Here is a 20,929-nt window from a genome sequence, read left to right as displayed (position 1 = left end):
CATGATGCAAATCAATAAAAGAACTAATTACAAAGATATTGCTATAATTTATAAACTTTCTGGTTATTAATACCTTAATGTTTTGCATGAAGAATCTTGAGAAACTGGTAAATGGCATGATGGGATTTTTTTTTGAAGACATATATTTCTTCTGACTATAAAGGACTAACACTGATACACAACCTCAAAAGATTACTGGTGTTCTCTAAAAGCAATATAACTCTTGTACTCTGACTGGGTGCAAAATAAAAGGATAAAATACAGCCAGTGTAGTTAGAGTTTAGTTTGTAAGTCATTATTCATGATACTAGTTTATCCATTATCATCAGATAAGCTCCCAAATTTCTTGATGTTTGGTCACTGTGAAAAATTCGTTTTTGTTTTTATATAAGAGTTTTGGGTATTGACAGTAATATTTATCTCCTGAAGTTTTTCTGTAACCAGCTGCAAAATGACATGAAAAATGAGAGTTTTTAGGATTAAGGCTATGAACTTTAGATTTGTTCTATAATATACTGCAATGGGAATTTCATAAATTACATATGTTTCTTCTCTCAAAAGCATCACCTTCAGTCAGAGTACATGCCATTCATAAACTATTTGCTTATAAATACCTGGTCCAAATAGTAAAATAAATTCACTGACTTAGATATTAGACAGAATTCTAAGATAATCCATTTATAACTTGGAGCCACATACCTTCTCCCAGTTAACTGATCAAACTCACCGCAGAACTGTTGAACATGGATTTTGTAGACTTGACTGAGGTCTCAAGTCAGTTAACCTTAAGGGTGTGAGATTATCTGCTTTGTGCTAACCTGGTCATAATAATCAGTGATGGTAGAGAAATGCCCTTTGCTGTTTGTATGTGGAGAATTCAAAACTTTGAGGTATAAAGAGGTTCAAGAGGAGTCAGCATCTCATGGAAGACATGGGATTTGTTACGAGGCTCTTCCCCACTATGAAATAACTCAGCCTACTTAGAACTTTCATTTCAACTTCATTTTAGCCTCCATCTGAAGCCTTTATTGACATATAGAACTGAGGTAATGAACATATGATATTTACAGGACATATTTGTGGCAGGTTGTTATGCAATGGTAGCAATCTAAGTCAGCAAGTTCTCTGAAAAAATGCCAGAACAGCATGGTGGTAAACACAAGTTTAAAAGCAAAAGTTTGAAGAGGCTATTGGAATAAAATTATGTCAAATTTTGTATTAATATGCTCATCCTTCCCTGTTCATTCTGCTATTATGATAGAGTCTGAACTTTCTTATTCCAAAAATAGTTCTAACTTGCATCTCTAAATATGGAATTGTCTGCAATAAAAATGCTCAGTTTTCTGATTTCGAGAAACTGCAGTGATACTGCTAAATCTGACAGTTTTTTTAAATATTTTTATTAGGTATTTTCTTCATTTACATTTTCAATGCTATCCCAAAAGTCCCCCATACCCTCCCCTACATACCCACTTCCACTTTTTGGCCCTGGCGTTCCCCTCTACTGGGGCATATAAAGTTTGCAAGTCCAATGGGCCTCTCTTTCCAGTGATCTTTTGGCCATCCTTTGATACATATGCAGCTCTCTCCGGGTTTGTTGGTGGTGATGGTGGTGGTGGCTGTTATTTGTTTGACTGGGTTTTTTTTTTTTAATGTGATCAAATAAGCATACAAAGTGTACTACTTATCAGATCAAAACCATAAGTTAATTAAGCCCCCTTTCCAGTGTCAAACTTTCTTATTGAAAATAATTTGCCTTACTAGGTAACTTTTGCAGACTGTGTATTTATTTCTTTACTGACAACTCAGAAGTTTGAGGCAAATATCTAAAACTCTGTGCAAGGCTGCTTCAACATTCTCTCCATTGGAATACATGGAATATTACAGGAGAAATATTTTTTTCAGAACTAATGGACATTCATCCAAGTCTTTCCATTAAATGAAACTCATTATTAACTAGTTTATATGAATTATTGATTCTAAGTTTGATCCTCAAATTACATTGAGAATATAGATTATCATAATGATTTTTATAAATTGTTTAATATGCAAATAAAGAAAGATTTAACTTGTGCCTTTTCTGAACCCATCATAAAATGGTAATACAGCTAACCCTTCATATCTGTGAAGTCTAAAAGAAAATATCTGTGGAATAAAAGTATTCAGAAAACTCAGTGTCCTCTCTCTGTGTGTGTGTGTGTATACATATATATGTATATATATATATATATTTATATATATTTGTAACATCTTACCATATATTAGATATGATAACAAATCTAAGGTTAATTAAAAGTTTACAGAAGAATATACATTTATTATGTGACACTTTAAATGAGGGATGGAAGCATCTGTATAGCTGACATTAATATTGATGGCCTATAGGACTAAATTCAAATTAGACTGAGGTTCAATTATATTTTTAAATTAGGTTCACCAATAATGCATCTCTCAATAAATAGACATATTCCTTTTTTTAATCCAGCAGCAGAGACCAGGGTCAAAGATAGAGATTGGCCAAGGGAGGAAAAGTGTGAAGGCAGCAGAGAGGAAGATGGAGAAGTTGGGTAAGGGGGGGTGAGAGAGGAGGAATGGCAGAGAGAGGTAGAGACAAAGAAATTGGTAAAAAGATTTTTATAATGGTGAAAATGATTTTGATGAGAAAAAGCTAGAAATGGTCCTCACTGGTCAATTGAATTTTCTGTGTAACTATTACTTCCTCTAAATAAAGTAAGTCTATTCCAAATGCACATCCGTTCTGTGATGTATTCCTCAGCATCTTCCATGAAGTGGGACAACCGTGCATTTACAAGAATACAGTTCCCTTAAATACATAGGCAAACATTTTTTTGACAGGTGGGGTTCATCAGCAATTATGTTATACCTACTACAGAAGACAGGTCCACATTGAAATTGTTGCAGAATAAATGCTGGGAACACCATGCACACCGGATATGCTAATATTCTCAACATAGATAAAGACAATGAGGGTTAAATTTTAGATTTTTTTTTCTCATAAAACTAGGGCCCTTGGTAATATAAGAGTAGTGTAAGGTGGTATAAGAATAACTTTTCTCCCTCAATGGTCTGAAATTTTGAATGCTTTAAAACAAACAATGATCCTTAGAACTGAGCCCTTGCTTCCTGACTAGGAAGAATTTAATGAAATAAGGAGTAAGAAGGCAAAAATGCCTGGTATCAGCATCCTCTTTGGCCTTGCTGGTGACCCCTTGATCTATCTGTCTATCTATCTATCTATCTATCTATCTATCTATCTATCTATCTATCATCTATCTATCTATCTATCTATCTATCTATCTATCTACCTATCTAATCTTGCAAGTACCCAGGGAAAGTCGTTATTGAGCTGAGATTGAAGGGAGTAATTAAACTGGCATGGCTGATATTGGTTTGATATAGCCAGGTTGGAAATGGATTTGTTACACACATGCATAGCTTGAGCCTTTAAGATCTCATAGCCGTGCTTCCACATTGACAAACTTCCCCTAACAAGGCCACACCTTCTCTCAATAGGCTGCACCTTCTAATAGTGCCACTCCTTATCGTCCAAATAGTCAACCATATGAGCCTGTGGGGGTCAGTCCTATTCAAATCACAACAGTAAATGATGGAGAAACTTAGTCTCTGAGCAGGACACTGATGACTCTTGTACATAAATGAGATTATTAGAAAAAGGGACCATCCTCCATGAAGCAGAAGAAAGAGATGTCATAAGGTGTCTAAATGATTCCTGTGAAATTTATATTCCTGACATTCAAAGGTTAACCAGTTTAAGTAACTGTTTAACTAGGTTTCAGAAGTTGGATTTTTTTTCTCAGTATTTCTTTCCCAAAGCTTGCTGGGTGGCAGTAATCTTTCAGTCGCAATACTAAGAGAAACTTCTGTCATTACAAAAATTACTATCAAAAATAAATGACAAGTCATAACACATGGTTACTTGAGTCATTCATAAAGCTAATTTACACTCAGTGTACACCATTCCATTTTGTATAACACAGTGCCATTTATTAAAATCAATTGTATTAAAATGTTAAAAATATTTTTTAAAGTATTCACATATTTTAGGAGTTAACATTTCCATCCTGTCTTATGCTGTTGGCCAAGCCATGCAATGAACATACTTTCTCTTGTAACATATTCTGTCTTTACACTTTCATGATAATAGTTGTTGCAGAAACTTGGCTTACATATAGCCTGCTGCAGATGTTGGCAAGAAATAAGTTTAGTACTATTAAGCCTTTAAAACCAACTGCCTTAATTTCAAACAAGGTTTTTTACTTTATCCATGTGCTACTGACTGTGAGTTATTCTGTTTCTTGTTTTGTAAGTGATGTGATGTGCTAGCACCCAAGGTGTGGAAGGAACTAGTGAAGACTAAGCAAGAATATTTAATAAGCTTATTGTGTTAGATCGAGTTTAAGGTGTTAGTGAAAAATATGACTGTTGATATGATTTCTTTTCCATTTAACCTTAAACTTACTTATTAAAGCATCAAGAAAACCTGAATTTGAAGACTTTTAAGCAATATTAAAGTTAGACAATGGTGTGCTGTGCTAATATATGCTGTCAGGAACCTGGAATGAATGTGGCAGTCATCTTATTAAAAATATCAAGAAGTAATTTGCTGAATGAAACACAATGCAGTTTTCATTTAACTTTAAACAAAAGATTCCAGAGGATCCATTCTTTCGTACTTTTATTAAAGTGACCTTTGCAATGTAATTCATTATTACTCTCTGAAGGCAGGCATTGGCTTATTATATTTAATAAAAAAGTAGAGTTCAATAAATTTGTTTTTAAAAATGAAGACATAAATGTATCCTATATGCCTTATATATGTAGACAATATACAGATGCACATGCTGGCTGATGATTCACATGCAGTTTTCTAATAAACTGCAAGGATGAAAGTCAAGGTATACTTATAGACAAGAGTACTTGTTTGAATCTATATTATTGGTTATTTAAATTTATAGACCCTTCTATAAACCAAAACACACATTTTTGCCTTGGAAGCAGCAGCACTACTGTAGAGCTCAGTCATCAGAATCTTGTTGTATAAATGGATAAAATCATTATGGAAATGAGCATTAGGGCTGCAGATGGGGCAGCTGTTGTTCTTTAATTGTGACTAGATTAATAAAATACAGTTTTTACAATTCATTTGAAACTCATCAGTAGGGAATACATTTTAGTGCCTCTTTGGGTGTCTTCTGGATAATAAATTCTTGCCTTTTGAGTATAAGTATTTGGCTTCAAATCCCAGATACAAGTTTATTAAAAATTATAATAGTTCTTAGAGACCATAAAATGAAATGAAGTGCACAGAGTGTGTGTTTCCAGTGCTTGACTCTAAGGCGATTTTTACATGACTAATTTCAATAGTTTCAACTTAAGCAGACTATTGTTGAATTTAAATGATTATTACATATTGAACTAGATGGAGAATACATTATTTTGAGTAAGGCTTTTCTTTTATCTTGTTAATATTATTTTTAATAGTAAAACAAAATATGTGCCCTCTAGTAACATGTTAAACTAATGCCTGTAAATCCAGTAACGTTAAGTATAGCTCTTGCTATACTTTATTTCTTTAATAAAGAAAGTTATGAGAAAGATTATGTTAAATGATGTTTAGCAGATGACAAAAATATACATTTTCAACACAAAACCACTTGGAATGCAGCATTATTTTTATAATTAATATTACTCTAATAAATATGCTTCCTTCTAAAATCAAGACATCCAAAAGCCTGCTTGCATTCTATGTTAATGAACTGGCCCCTCCTAAGAGATGTAGCTATTAGTACAGTGAAGAACTCACATCAGTGAGAGAGACAAAAGCAGTAATGACCTTCAGGTTCATAATTTTGCAAAGGAGCTGTGGCTGGTGATTGACTTTTCCTCTCCCCAGGACATAGTAAAATTTGAAAGTGTTGATGGGAGCTTATCATAGCAAAATTCTCACTGAAGTAAACAGAACTCGTAAGTTAAAGAGTATTATCTCCTCTTTCCTATGCATACAGAAGATACACAAGTCCTGATGCTATTCAGAAAACAAGTAGAACCCGGAGAAGTTTTGTGCCTATTCTCCAGTCCCCCAAAAACTGGCTTTCATATGGAGGCTAAATGAGTATTAGGCTGAAGAAGGCTGAACATAGAGAACCACTGAAACAATCGGATAACTAGCCTAGCTAGGCATAGTCATCATAATGATCTTCCTTCTTCAAGTCCCTATTCATGACCTGACAGCTATGTGCCGTCCTGATGACTGACTGTCTATAGGTATTTGTTATCTGGACTGAAGCAAACTATTTCTCCCTCAGTAATGCCTTGTGGCTTGTGCTCTCCATTTCTCTTCTTTATTGGAGTCTAGCCCATAAACAATGCTGAAAAATGAAATGGAAACTTCTGGTTCCTTTGGAAAGTCGATTATGTCAAATGGTGTTTTGCTGGGACAAATAGGTAAATGAATGTTTTGTTAAAGCAGACACATAAAATTGTTTCACTGAAGCAGACACAGGTAAAAGGATGCATTGCTATAGAAGATATGTAAAAGGCCATGTATTGTTTAGAAAAAATATAAATCTATGACCCCACAGATAGTGGGAGCTTGAGCACTGGTTTGCTTGGCTCCTCACTAGTCTTTGCTGATGAAAGGCATGTATTGGTTCACCTTACATTGCTTTGCTGAGCTTTATTTTTGATGACTTCATAGAGCAAAACTCACCAAAGAACTTCTCTTGAGGTTCTTGTGGCGTTTTGCTTTTTACATGGACTTGGGTAGGTTGCCAAGCCTCGAGGTTTCTTCTGGATTGTACTGCCCTTCCTGTTTCCTGTGGAGTAGACTGTAGCTGCTGATTCATATTCGGTGTTTGCTCTTGAACCGGACTTAGAACAATGAAGATTGGATTGGCACCAAAGATCTATTTCTCAACAGTCCCATTACCCCTGTATCCTAACAACTTTTATTTTCCACTAACTTTAGGAGGTGGTAGACTACAGGGGAGGTCGAACCCTTATCAAAGTAGGTTTTGAAAAAATATGCCAACAGAGAAATTGTCTTATTTTGAATCTAATATTTATCTAATAGTGTATCTAATGCCAGGGTTCAGCAAGAGTGTAACTTCCCAAAAGACCAATGGTGTACTGCCTTCCTAGATCCTTCTCCTTCACCTTCACCTCCATTTCCTCCTCCTCTTCCTTCTCCTCCTCCTTCTTTCCCCTTCTCCCTTCTCTTTCTCTTATCCTCCCCCTTCTCTTTTTCTTCCTCTTTCTCTTCCTTCTCTTCCTCTTTTTTCTCTTCCTCTTCTTTCTCTTGACCTCCTCCTTTTTATATTCAAAGATTTTGCCCTAATATAAATACATCCTGACCACTGTTTACCTATCCTTCCACTCCTCCCAGTTCCTCCCTCCCACTTCCCCTCTTAACCAGATCCACTCCTCCATCTCCCATCAAAAAAAGAATAGTTCTCCAAGAAAGAACAATGAAATATGAAAAAACAAAATACAATGTGACAAAGAAAAAGTCTTCACATCAAAGCTGGACAAGGCAATCCAACAAGATTAAAGGGTTTCTAAGAGCAGGCATATGTGTTAGGCACACAAGCTTTCACAGTTAAGAGTCCCATAAAAACATCACAGAGGACCTGGTACAGATCCATGCAGAGCCTCTGCCTCCTGCCTGTCTTTCTGAGATAATATGTACCCTTCCTAGTTAACTCAGTGAACTGTAGTCTCCTACTGTCCTCCATTCCCAGTTACTTTCACAGTTTCTCTGTTCCCACTTCTTAAAGGGACAATGGAGAAGATCACGGACATCTTCATGGTATTCTGGCTGGTGTGTTTGTGCAAGATCAGTCTGTCTAAATTGTGGCTGAGATATCCCATTTTTGGGTAGATGTCAGGTATGATGGCCTGGACAAGGGAAGAGAAACTGCAGATAGTGTTCTGTTGCAGCTCTAGGCACTTTCTTGAGGATTGGGTCTCAAGAAACAAAGAGAGTGGAGATGGTCCCTGGGCAGTATTCTTGGTCTTTTTGGTACTAGTGGCCAGTGGTTGAATAGAGGCTACATGACCAACTAACCCTGAGTGATGTAAGAGAGGCCAGGAGCAGATGGCGATCATTTTCCTCTTATGTCATTATTCCTGTGATTTTTAAAATTTGTTCTGATACGTTCTCCAGTAACATCCCCAGAAAGACAAAGCACTAGTCTTTCTAGCATCCCAGAAAAGCTTTGTTCCTCCATACCTGAGTGAGTTCATTCTTACTATCAGCAAGCTCAGCTGGTTTGGTCTCATTTTATGAGATACCCTGTATAGTTTAATTCCCATTGTAATATTTTGTAGTCCTCATCCCAAGGAAATCAAACATTTCCAAAATTTTCTTAACATCTGGATTTTGATGGAATAATGTAAATACACTCTTCCTTTTTTTTTTTTGATAATTTTCCTTCAGATAAAGGTCTTAAAAACACACAAAGAGATTAATAAATGTTATTGATAGAATCAATTGGTACATGCAATATATTACAGATAATTTTATCTAAAATTACTTTTCTTTTGCCTTTAAATTTAAAGTCACATGAGTAAATAACTTTGAAGATAAAAGGAATAAAGCATAAATTTATTGATTCTGGAGAAAGGGCTTTTATCCTCATGTCATTTGTGATATTCTAGAGGTAAATTTGCCTGTTTTAAATAGATACTAGATGTCTTTTAATCACATTAATGAACATATGTATTTATCATAAATTTAGTGACTTTCTGAAGTTTTTTCAAAAAATGTAAAATATAAGAGGAAAAGATGCATCTTTCTGTGTGTATATGCATGTGTGTGTGTTTGTGTGTTTGTGTCTGTCAGTGTGTGTGTGTGCACGTGCGCGCAAGAGAGAGAGAGGTTTAGAACTGAGAGTGGTTAGATGAAAATTATGTTTAATGGTTTATGCAGTTTTAATTCCCTTGATTAAGTTTTCACCTTTCTGAACCTATCTCCTGGTCTATAGTTTGATTTTAATAAAAATCTCATGGGACCATGATAATAGTATTAGGCTTCCAGTTGTACTTATGCCAATTGCATAATGTCAGATAGATTTCTATTTAAGAAAACACTTTGATGTTTTTCACAAATCAGAAAATAGGTAAGGGATGAGGAAAACTACTTTAGGGTGAGTTGTTTCGCATGATACACTAGACATTTGAAGGAACATTTATTTGGCATCTATGTCTACTGTGTACATATCTAATCACATGATAATGTCTATGTTTGTTTGTAAGTTTTCAAATGGTAAAATACATTCCCTTAAACTAATAATAATCCAATATCGAAATGGGTTTTTCTTTGATATGATTTCTTTTCAATCTCCATTTTCCACCTTTCTAAGCCTGAATTTATTCCTTGTGACCCTAAAACAGATTATGAAGGAGTAGATATTACTTATGTAAATGAACTAGGAAGAACTTCCTCATGTAATTGATGTGGCACTTACTTACCTCAATGCTATTTAACTGGGCACCCTTTGACATTCACTTCCCCACTGCTGAGGGAAGGCTCTGAATCACAGAGCTTGTTTTATGTATGAAATGAGTTGGCTACAACTGTGTGATTTTGCACTTCTAAGTCAATTATGTGGGATGTAATTAGGTAATTCTTAGTATAACTTTTAAAACGCTGAGCTCTATTGATCATTGAAGTAAATAAATATTGATATGTTAGTATTATAATTGGGCGTTCATATTTATACATTTTGCTTTTAGTAGCATAATATTACTGTTAGTGACTAATGAAAGGAGAAGATAATTAATATTGAAGCAACATAAGAACATAAAAATCATACTGTATGCATGTCAATTTATTATTGGTAGAAGTATTTCATACTAGTCACTGAGTATAATAAAGATTCAACTAATAGTTACTGATTATATTTTACTTGTTATTAAGGGAGATATCATGATTAATTTTGAAGGATCACAACATTTATATGATTGTTTTCATGGAATGATAATCCTGCTTTTGTCCCAAACTTCTCCTAGAAATCATCTCTAATATATTATGAATAATAGTGGAATAGATACTATAAATAGGAGGGATATTTCAGTTTCAGTGTCCCCTAGAGTTTGAACACTTGATATCACTTGGGACATTGTGGTTAGAAATAAAGACTTTCGGACTTGCAAGGTGTTTCAAGGAGTGAATCAGTTGTACTGCAACCTGAAGACCTGAATTTCATCGCTGGAATCAATACAAAGTGTAAGGAGAGAACTGAATTCCCTGAATTGTAGTATTACCTTCAAATCTGTATTCTGGCATGCATGCCCTCACACCAAATACATTACACACAAAAAAGTATTAAATTTTCAATAAAATGAAGTTTGTTGTACCCACCGATTAAGATTTTATTGTAGTGAGGTCTGACTTTTCAAAGCATACAAATTTAATGGATAAATTTAATTTTTAGCATACATGGAAGGGGCCCATTCATTTTCTAAACACTTGCAGACTACCAATAGTGTTGACTGGAGCTTGTTAAAATATCCCCTGCAGGTAGACATCCAGTCTCCTGCTAACACAGGTCAAGAGCTTCTCCATTTCTCTCTTAATCATAACTCCTAGGGTAGCAGCATCTCTGTTGTTCACTTGATGATAGCCTGGAGAGAAACCTATGAGATAAAAACCCTTGACTAGTCCAGCAGATGTCCACCTGCTCATTATTATACTACAGATTGTAGCTATGTTTTTCCACTTTTTAGTAATTAACTCTATTTTAATTCTATGGGTTCCATCTTATTTTCCCATTTACCCTTCATTTACATAGGTAACTGTTTTTGTGGGCTATCACAAATCAATATTATTAGAATCTTCATACTCACTCCTACTAAGAATAACGACTCCATTGCATTATCTTCTACTAAGGTTGGCAATTCTCCTATGAGAATGCTAAATATGAGAATCCATCTGTGAATGTCTACTAAATGGTTCAAAACAAGTTAAATATTTAAAATAATTTTAATAGAAATAGAATTACATTGTTTTCTGCATCATTTCATACTCCAAACACTCCTTGTTTCCCACACTCTCAATTTTATAGCCTCTTTTGCTTTTATCATTATTTACATACCTATATATGTGAAACAATAATACACACACACACACAATCACACATATGAGTGTATGTTCCCAGATATATAATTACAACTTGCTGAGTCTATTTTGTATTTGTGTGTATATGGATTTACAGCTGACTACTCTGCACTGGTCAACCAATCAGAAGCCTCAATTCAGGGAGAATCTAGTTCTTCCAGCAGTCAATAGTTGTCTCTAGTTTTCCACTTAGTGTTAAGACATTATTTTCCCACATTACCATTAATGTCTGTTGATTTTGCCATTGTTTCAGCCCTGTTTATTTACCTATTCCTAAGACAGACTGTTTCATAGTGACTTCCTTGCTATTCTTCCTCTTAAAATTTTTCTGTCCTTTATTCCTTAATGCCTTCTAAGTCCTAGTTGAAAGACCTGTGATATATATGTATCTTTTGGTGACAGCCTCACTATGATCTGTTGGTCTTTGTAGTGTGTCCATTTTGGTGTCCTGTGATTGTTCCCATTTGTGGTATAGAGAGGGTTCTTTGATGAGAGGTGGTGTTTATACTTATTGGTGAGCATAGGATAAGTTTTATAACATAAGTGAGGAATTATATTCATCTTGCAAAGCAGGAATAGTAGAGTGTATTCTAATGCGCATGATCTCATTGGCCGCATGAAACTGGTTGTGTCCAGTTCCTGCTGAGTTTGGCATAATTCAGTTGACAGCCTTTGGTTACCATCAACATGTCAGTGCTACTTCTTGCACGTTTACTAATATCTTGCCATGCTGTTTATTGTCATGCTTCATAGGCACTGCAGCTGGGTAGCACTGTTTAATTGCCTCCCTGTCTTGGCAGATTGCATAGTATATTCTTGTACCACAGAGCATGGATGGCAGCAAAGGGGATTTCAGTTCAGTTCCAGTTTAAATCATCCAAGTTCTCTGCTCTGACTTTAACAAACCCACTTTTACAAAAATTTGTTCATATTTTTAAGTTTTAAATTTTAAAGTTAAAAATGTAATATATGAGTAATATATTTATATCATTTGAATCTTCCTTTAATCCTTTTATTTCTTCTAACCCTTCCCTTGTCCCTGTGCTCCATAGATAAATTATAACTATATATTATATTATATATGATAAATAATGCTACATATTATAATTAATATATAAATATATAATACAAAACACTTATTAACACATAATATTCTGTGTTTTATATATAATACAAAATTTCATGTATCATATAATGTATAATAAATATAATGCAATAAAATATATATTAAATATATAATATAATGCAGCTGGTAATATATAGATATAATATATAGCCTGTAATACAATATATTACACATATAATGTATCATTTATAATATATAATACAATAATAACAAAGAACTACTGAGAAAAGGTAAATTAGTTATCCACAAATATGAGCGGTTATCACCAGAAACATAAACAATAAGAAACACTAAATGGACTAACAGCCTGTATTTACTTTCTTTGTTTATTTTATTTACTTATTTATTTACTTATTTATTTTGATTCTCTCAGTGTTAACTGCCTTTACCTCTTTATCCAGGGATGGCACCTGTGACTCTCTCCCATCCACATTCCTGTATCCTGTATTCCTTGTTCAAGTCTTGTTTATAAAACCATATTGGGATTTCAAGTGTGTAGCTTCTCTGTAATATACAGGATGCACAACCTCACAAATGGCTCCCTTAATTCCCTGGTTCTTTCAGTCTTTTCGTTCTGCTTCTGGGATGTTCCCTGAATCTTATATGTTGGGTTTTGTTGTAGATGTATTCATTGCTACTGTGCACAGCATGATCTCTTCTCTGCTGTGAGGTTAAAATAAGAAAGGCCCCCATAGGGTCATACATTTGGATGCTTAGTCACTAGGAAGTAGCAGTAACTGAAAGGATTGGAAGAATTAGGACTTTGGCCTTGTTGAGGGAAGTGTGTCATCAGGGGTAGAATTTGAGATTTCAAAAGTCCATGCCAAGGCCAGATTCGCTCTGTGTATGAATCAGGCTGATGCTGTCAGCTACTGCTTCAGCACCTGCCTCTATGCCACCATGCTCCCTGCCATAATGACAATGGACTAAACCTCAGAAACTGTATGCAAGTCACCAGTTAAGTGCCTTTTCTCCTAATAGTTGCCCTGTCCATAATGTCTTTTCCCAGAAATGGAACAGCAACTAAACCATCTAAATATGACCAACTATGACCTTCTGTAATGGACTCCATTGTAAAGAAGCACTTCATTGATAAGGGCTAGAAGGTACACTTACCTATGTGTATGAGAATAGTTATCTAGAATGCACTTAGGAATTTTAGTTGGAGAAGTGACAGTAGTAAGTTCTCCCCTAATTTCATGACCTCACTAAACACAGGTAGTGGGCCTGGTTTGCAGCAGTAGGAATGATTAAGTGGATCTTAAGTACAGTTAGACAGCTGTTGGATACTGCCAAGAGAAAATGACACTATTGTACGTTTAGGGATATCTTTCCATGCTGGTAAGGTGTGTAGCTTGCTACTGGCACAGCAAGTGGGTAGGACTATTTATTGATCACTTTCCTCCCTTGGCAGCTTTCAAATCAGCCTCTGGAACAATGAAAGCTAGTCCTCAGGGAGATCGAATACTATTAAGCTGAAAAGAAATATGAAATCATGAATTTTACAGGAGAGTAAATGGAAGTGGAAAATATATTTAGTGACAAACCCCAAATCCAAAGTACAAATGACACATTTTCTCTCATTCGAGGATTTCAGCTGCAAATCTTCAGAAGTAAGTATATAATCACAGAAAGCAGAAAGTTAAAAGGAGTCGTGGTGTATGTGGGCACAGAGGGTACTTTGAATACTGTCATATATTTTATACCCAAGGCCAATGCATCTTTCATCTTTCATCTACTTTAATTCCATCCCTACATATTACTTGGGCTCAGCGGATAATTTAATACTGTTTGTTTTTGTTATTGTTGTTGTTTTTATTTATTTATTTGTTTGTTTGTTTCTTAACTGCATCTTCTCTGAATTTCTGTGGCACTGCTGACTTCTGGGTGATTTGTCCATTAAGTGTAATTCTCAGAAAGTAGCTGAGGCTCTTCTTTCCTTGCTACCCTTTGTGCTTTAGTAATAGTGATTACTGTGCATCACACTACAAACATGGTTGCTTACACAGTTTTTGATACTTTTGCTCATTGTATTGCTATTGTTTTATATCACATGCCCATTGCTGTTGGTAAGACCACTGTGATGATCTAGTGAGATAAGTTTGAAATGTCAACTTAATACAACCTTGGTCCCTCAAGATAAAGCTTCAATTAAGAAATTACCCAGATCAGGAAGGCCTGTAAGCAAATCTGTGGGGAATTTTCTTGACTGTCAATTTACATAGGAAGTCATAGCCCATTGTAGGTGGCACCATTCCCTAGGTTGGACATTATAGTGTATGGGAGTGAATACATCTGGTGAGCAAGTGAGGATTTACACATTTGTTCTGTCTTGATTCTTAACTTTGGATATGATCCTACTTGCGTCACTGCCTTGGCTTCCCCCAGTGTCATACTGTAACCTAGAAATGTAAATCAAATAAACCCTTCATCTCCTGAGTTGCTGTGTTTTCTGGTGTTTTATTCCAACAACAGATATGAAACGAAAATACCTTCTGTAACTAATGATATTGCTAGGACACCTGTGGATAATTAAATATAATTGTAGCTATGCTAATTTCACAAACATACATATATACCATATAATTATGCAATTTTCTTTGAATTTTGTATTTTGAGCAGGCTATTCATGAATAGATTTTAGAACTCATATTTTCATTTCAACATTTTTCTCTTTGTTTGCAACAGAATATGTGAATTATTGTGATATATAAAAATGAGGAGATTATTTGTAACAACTCCATCTTCTATTCTTTAATGTATGTGAAATTAGGTCATATGCATATGAAGAAGTCAAGTAAAAGAAAAACATAATTCAGTTAATATACTCTGTTAGTATGGAATAATCTTTTGTGGCATTCTAGACAACATAAACTTTGTTTGATTGTAAGCAAAAACACTTCTGCTGGATGTTGGTTTGCAGATTAATGGACTTGCTACAAAACGTTGCTAATATTTACCCAAGTTTCCCCACTTCTTAGACTGCATTGCTCTTAACCATTCTGTGTAGCTGACCTAATGACTTATCTCCTCAGCTCTTGGTATTCGTGAACTTTTGTCCCCCTATAGAGGCACTGATACTTCCCATTATGAATAATTTCTGGAAGAGGCTAGCTTCCCTTCTCTACAGTGCCTGAAAATTTCTGTACAGGGAGAGAGTTCATGCATTCAGCTATTTAGACACAGTTGATGTTGTATACAAGTGTACTGAGATATGTATGCTTTACTTTGCGATTTAAATATGTAAACCAATGCAGAATTCTAACAGATCTTCTAAAGAGTAATCTTATAATTTGTTTCCTCCATTCCCAATTAATCTATGACATAACAGGTTTGAGGATTAATTGTGTTTCCCGTAGGTTGGCTGCAAAATTTGAAAAGTACCCTAAGTAAGAATTAAATAAATTAATTAATGTTTCTTAGACTTATAGAAGTCTCCTAGCACTTTTTAAAGGTGAAAAAATGCTTAGGCTATCATGTGGAAATGGTGGTTTTTATGTCAGAGAAATAATGTGAACTTTACAGGACTGTCAGAAAGGTGTTTATTCTTATTGACTGACGTGTTTCTTTTACCCTGTAAGTAGTAAATCTTCAAAATATAAAACAACTTTACTCTTTTTTTCTTGATATAGCTATTAAATATATGTGATTCAATATATAAAATCTTGAACTACTCAGTGGTGGGTTTAATGTGTAAGGAAAGTTCTGGATTTATTTCAGGTCCAAAAAAAAAAAAATTCTCTCCTTACTGTCTGTCTGTCTGTCTATCTATCTATCTATCTATCTATCTATCTATCTATCTATCTGTAAACAAATCACAAATCTATAATCTATCAATCACCTATCTTAATCAAAATGGTTTGTATATCTATCATTGATCTACAATGTATCTTTCTATTATTTATGTATTATCTATTTATCTATTACCTGTCAGTCATCCATTTGACAATTATCCTCTATTTATATAACTATCTCACAATTATCATCTAATTATATCTATCCATTACAATTTATCTATCCATTATCTATCTAATCACCTATAATTCATCGAGGCCAAAATCTCTGAAGAAGAAATATCTTTATTTTTCCTGTCTCGTTTTAGTTACTTGCCATTGCTTGATAAGTTATAATACCTTTAGCTAATAGCCTTAGCTGGTTTCAGTCTGCACTTTAGAGCAAAATAAATAATGAGTAACTTTCTGACAATTCTGAATACAGTATTTTTTGAGAATTCTATTTGTGCTTCATATAATTAAAGTGTTATTTTTTTTTTCCTGATGAGTGTTAGCTAGTCTCACTACAGACTTTGTGGCAATGATTCTTTATTTCTGCCATCATAGTGTCATGGCCAAGACTACCTGGGGACTGCTGTTACTCTAAGATGGGATACTTACATTAAAACAAATGTGTGATTAGCTCTAGCCTACACTGGGTGGCTTTGTCACTTCTAGTATGTTTCCTGCTGAGAATCAGTGAACAAAGTTAGTCTTGAGGGGCAGTCTTCTGGAAATTGTAGCTTAATGTTCCATTTCTTGACATTGGGACTGGACTTATACATTGGCACTTGGTGACTTGGAGTTTGGCTGTTCTGCACTCATTGGAAGCTCTGTGGCAGCCCCTACATCTCATTGGTTTCTCCCCTTGGCTTTCTCTCACAGTAGGTACAAGATATCACATTTCAGAGAAAGTGAGACATAATTAATATCTTTTAATTACTTAGAATGCTTGTGAAGAAGCCAGAGATGTGATAGCCAGACCAAGTTATTATGGCCAGGTGGTAAGAACTGTTATTATACTCATGTAATTAGGAGCTTCTCAAATCTTGATGTGCATTACAATCACTTTTGAAGTTCTGTTAAAAACACATTTTAATGAGGTCTGTCTCCAGGGACTCTACTTTGCAATACAGTATGATATCTGGGGTTCACACCGTTCCCTAGTAAAGCTGATGCTGTAAAGTTTAGAGAGCACCCTGCAGAAATGAAGGCAGTGGTATTATATGAAGCCACAGTGCTTAAAACTGTAAAAAAAAAGTATATAGAAAATATCCAATGCTTGTAACAAAACCACTGATTTGACCTACTTCTTTTCAAAATTATGATAGGACTGAAATAATGATAAAGCAGATAATTACCACAGCAAGAATAAGTATCATGGAAGGGGTAGTTAGCCTTGGAAAATCTAGGCAAGCCACAGAAAACTAAACAGAAAAATTAAAAGACATACAGAGTATAAAATATGTTTTTCCAAAAAAAAAAGTGTGAGATGTCGTTGATATAGGAAAGATTATGAAGGCAGAAGTTTTGAATCATGAATGCCATACACTGTTTATTGGGCACACTGTACACTTTTGTATAGCTGTAGAATCTGGGGACATGGCTTATCAGGTCAATATCTATTTTCTGGAAGAGCTTTAAGGGTGGATCAGAGTATCAGAGAACATCAGCTGCGTATGCAACTATAGAATTAGAATGTGTAGTTCATGGCTGCTTTCTTGTAAATGTCAAACTGAATATGAAATTTATGTGATTAATAACCAAGAATCTTTATTAGTTCTTTATCAATAAAGTGGCACTAATAAAACTGCTTAATAAAAGAGAGTCATATCTTATAATCTAATAAACGTATAAAATTACCAAAATGTTTTTTGTTATTTTTATTAATCCCACAGAAATCTTTGTAATTTAGAAGTACTATGTACTCCATTAGGCTGGATAGTTTCACACACACACACACACACACACACACACACACACACTCACATATATATTTAATATTCTGTTTAGAAAGTACAAACTAACATACTAATATAGTTATATCAGAAATCACATAATGAGAATTAAAAATGAAAATTAAAGGTTGCTTTGAATTATACTATATATTTTCTTAGCAAATACATAAATAATATATATTTTAATAATATATTTAAATAATAAAAACAAAATAGAAAAAATGTAATCCCATGAGAAACATACAATGTGCATTTCCTAAATTTTTCCCTTTTAATATGCAAGTCAGTTTAAAATGACTTTCTAAGAGAACTAGAAAAACTAGAGCCTGTTGTGAAATAATGGGATAAAAACAAGGCAAAGCAGCCATAGTTTCTAGAATTTTGCTCAGTCCATAGTTGTAGCTGCTACGTGTCTACCTTAGAACCCAGAATCTATTCTCTGTAGAAATGTTGTATCTCAACAGCATATATTAACATTTGGTGTAGAAAATCTGTGTGTCAATGTAGGGAAAGAGCCTGATTACTCAAGCAATTAATATTATAGCCTTTTCCTTTTGGTGTGTGTGTGTATGTGTGTTATATATATATATATATATATATATATATATATATATATATATATATATGTGTGTGTGTGTGTGTGTGTGTTTATATACATTTATATATGTTTATATATGTATAGATATGTATATATGTATGTGTATATATATATATATATACATATATATATAAAAAAGCCACACTGTCCTGGATGAAACAATTTGGTTGAATCTATTATAGAAATTAGCAGGAAATCTCTTAAGGGAGAGAGGAGGATATTGGCAAAGAAATTGCATCTATCCAGAGCTAAGGGAACTGTTTAAGGGGGCCTGTCATAACAAATTTGAGACTGCAACTCCAGGTCCAGAGACTCTAGACCAGGCCATAGGAAAAGTGCCACAGTATTTTGGGAAGAGGATTTTTGTACAAGTCCCTAGAATTCTGCAGTTTCCATAGCTGTAGAAATGTGTCAATAAATGCCACATGTAACATGAATGAAGATGGAGGATTTTACTCTACATAAAAGCCAGTCAAAAAATAATAAATAAAAGCATATTACTCAATCTAGTTCACATGTGGATTAAAAAAAAAAGTTGATTTGTGCTGTAAGATGGGTTGGCATATAAAGGCTATACCTGAGCAAACCTGGTAACCTGATATTGATCTTTGCAGCCAATATAAAGGTGGAAAGAAAGTCCTGCACAACTCCACAAAATTATCCTCTGATCTGCATATGCACACACACACACACACACACACACACACACACACACACACACACACTCACACTCACATGCTCATGCTAACAAATAAAGAAATAAATTGAAAAGGTTTAAAATTAAAATTTGATTTCATATAATTAGGAGTAGAAAGTAGCCACCAAAGATTTGAAAATGTAGAAGATAGAAATAAGAGGTAAGAGTTTGGGAAATTTGTAAATGAGGTAGTGGATATAAGTTGTAGTTAGTACAATAGCTATTAGAAGTATTTTGACTGTTCTGCCACAAAGGATTGATTCAGAGTTAAGGAAATCAGTGTGCCATCCTTGACTAAAACATTGCATAATGTGTACAAGTGTTAAAATACCATCCTAAGATGATGATTATATACCAATTTTATATGTCAAGATGATACATAATATACAGAATAAAAGAAGTAAGAAATTAACAGCTTTCCACTTTCTAGTTCATAACACAACAAGCAGTTTGATAGGAGATGAGGTGTAGCCAAATGGTATCAGAAGATAAAATAAAGGGCAACACTTGGGTGTTGTCTTAGTCAAGGTTCATATTGTTCGATTCTAGAGCATGAAGAAATGCAATTTGGAGTGTGAAGGGCTTTTTTCATCTTATACTTCCTTGTAACAACTTGCCACTGGGGAAAGGCCTGGAAGGAACTCAATCAGGGAAGGACTCTAGAGGCAGAGCTGATGCAGGGGTCATGAAAAAGTGGTATTTATTGGACTGTTAGCCATGGCTTTCTTGTCCTACCTAATAGCAATTTTCCTACAGATACTCTTATGGAAGCATTTCCTTCGATGAGAGTCCCTCTATCCAAATGACCCTCCTTTGCATCAAGTGGATGTTAAACTAGCCAGAACAGATTCCTTAAATATTATGGATGGTATCAGTTCGCTTGGAGAGTGTCTCAACCATGTGATATAATATTACATAAAATGCTTCAAATTAGCAAACTAGTTATGCATTTTGCCTTTGGATTTTCAGGTTTAGCAAATGAGAATTAGAATTTAGAAATGAGGGAGTGGGAGGGAAAAGGGGGAACAGGATCAGATATGTAAAGGAACAGGAGAGAAGTCCAGAGGGCCAAGAGAATGAATAGAAATACGTAGTAGTGAGGGGTGAGAAACAGCGAGGGGGAACCACTAGAAAGTCCTAGGTGTCAGGGATGCAAGAGACTCCCAGGACTGAATTGGGATGACATTAGCTGAAATGGCTTACAGCAAGGAGACAGAACCTGAGGAGACCAACTTCAATAGATAGACACGGCCCCCGGTTGAGGGATGGAGCCACCCACCCATCTCAAAATCTTTAGCCCAGAATTGTTCCTGTCTAAAGGAAATGCAGGGACAAAAAATTGAGCAGAGATTGGAGGAATGGCCATTCAGAAACCACCCTGTCTTGAGATCCATCCTATCTGCAACACCAAATCTTGATATTATTGCTGATGCTAAGAATTACTTGCAAATAGGTGCCTAATATAGCTGTCTTCTGAGAGGCTTTGCCAGCACTTGACTAAGACAGATGCAGAGACTCAAGCCAATCAATGGACTGAGCCCAGAGACCTCCATGGAAAGTTTAGGGGAAGAACTGTAGGATATATATATATATATATATATATATATATATATATA

At 34.8% G+C, this 20,929-nt stretch overlaps 1 protein-coding gene across 1 annotated transcript in view; it reads left to right on the top strand.

Annotated features, from left to right (window-relative positions):
• Positions 1 to 20,929, top strand: part of Naaladl2 (N-acetylated alpha-linked acidic dipeptidase like 2) — a 1,234,236-nt gene that overhangs the window by 199,374 nt on the left and 1,013,933 nt on the right. The gene's annotated exons all lie outside the window — the stretch shown is intronic.

The sequence above is a fragment of the Mus caroli genome, chromosome 3 (genome assembly GCF_900094665.2).
Source record: "Mus caroli chromosome 3, CAROLI_EIJ_v1.1, whole genome shotgun sequence".
NCBI lineage: Eukaryota > Metazoa > Chordata > Mammalia > Rodentia > Muridae > Mus > Mus caroli.
This window is presented reverse-complemented; position numbering and strand designations above follow the sequence as displayed.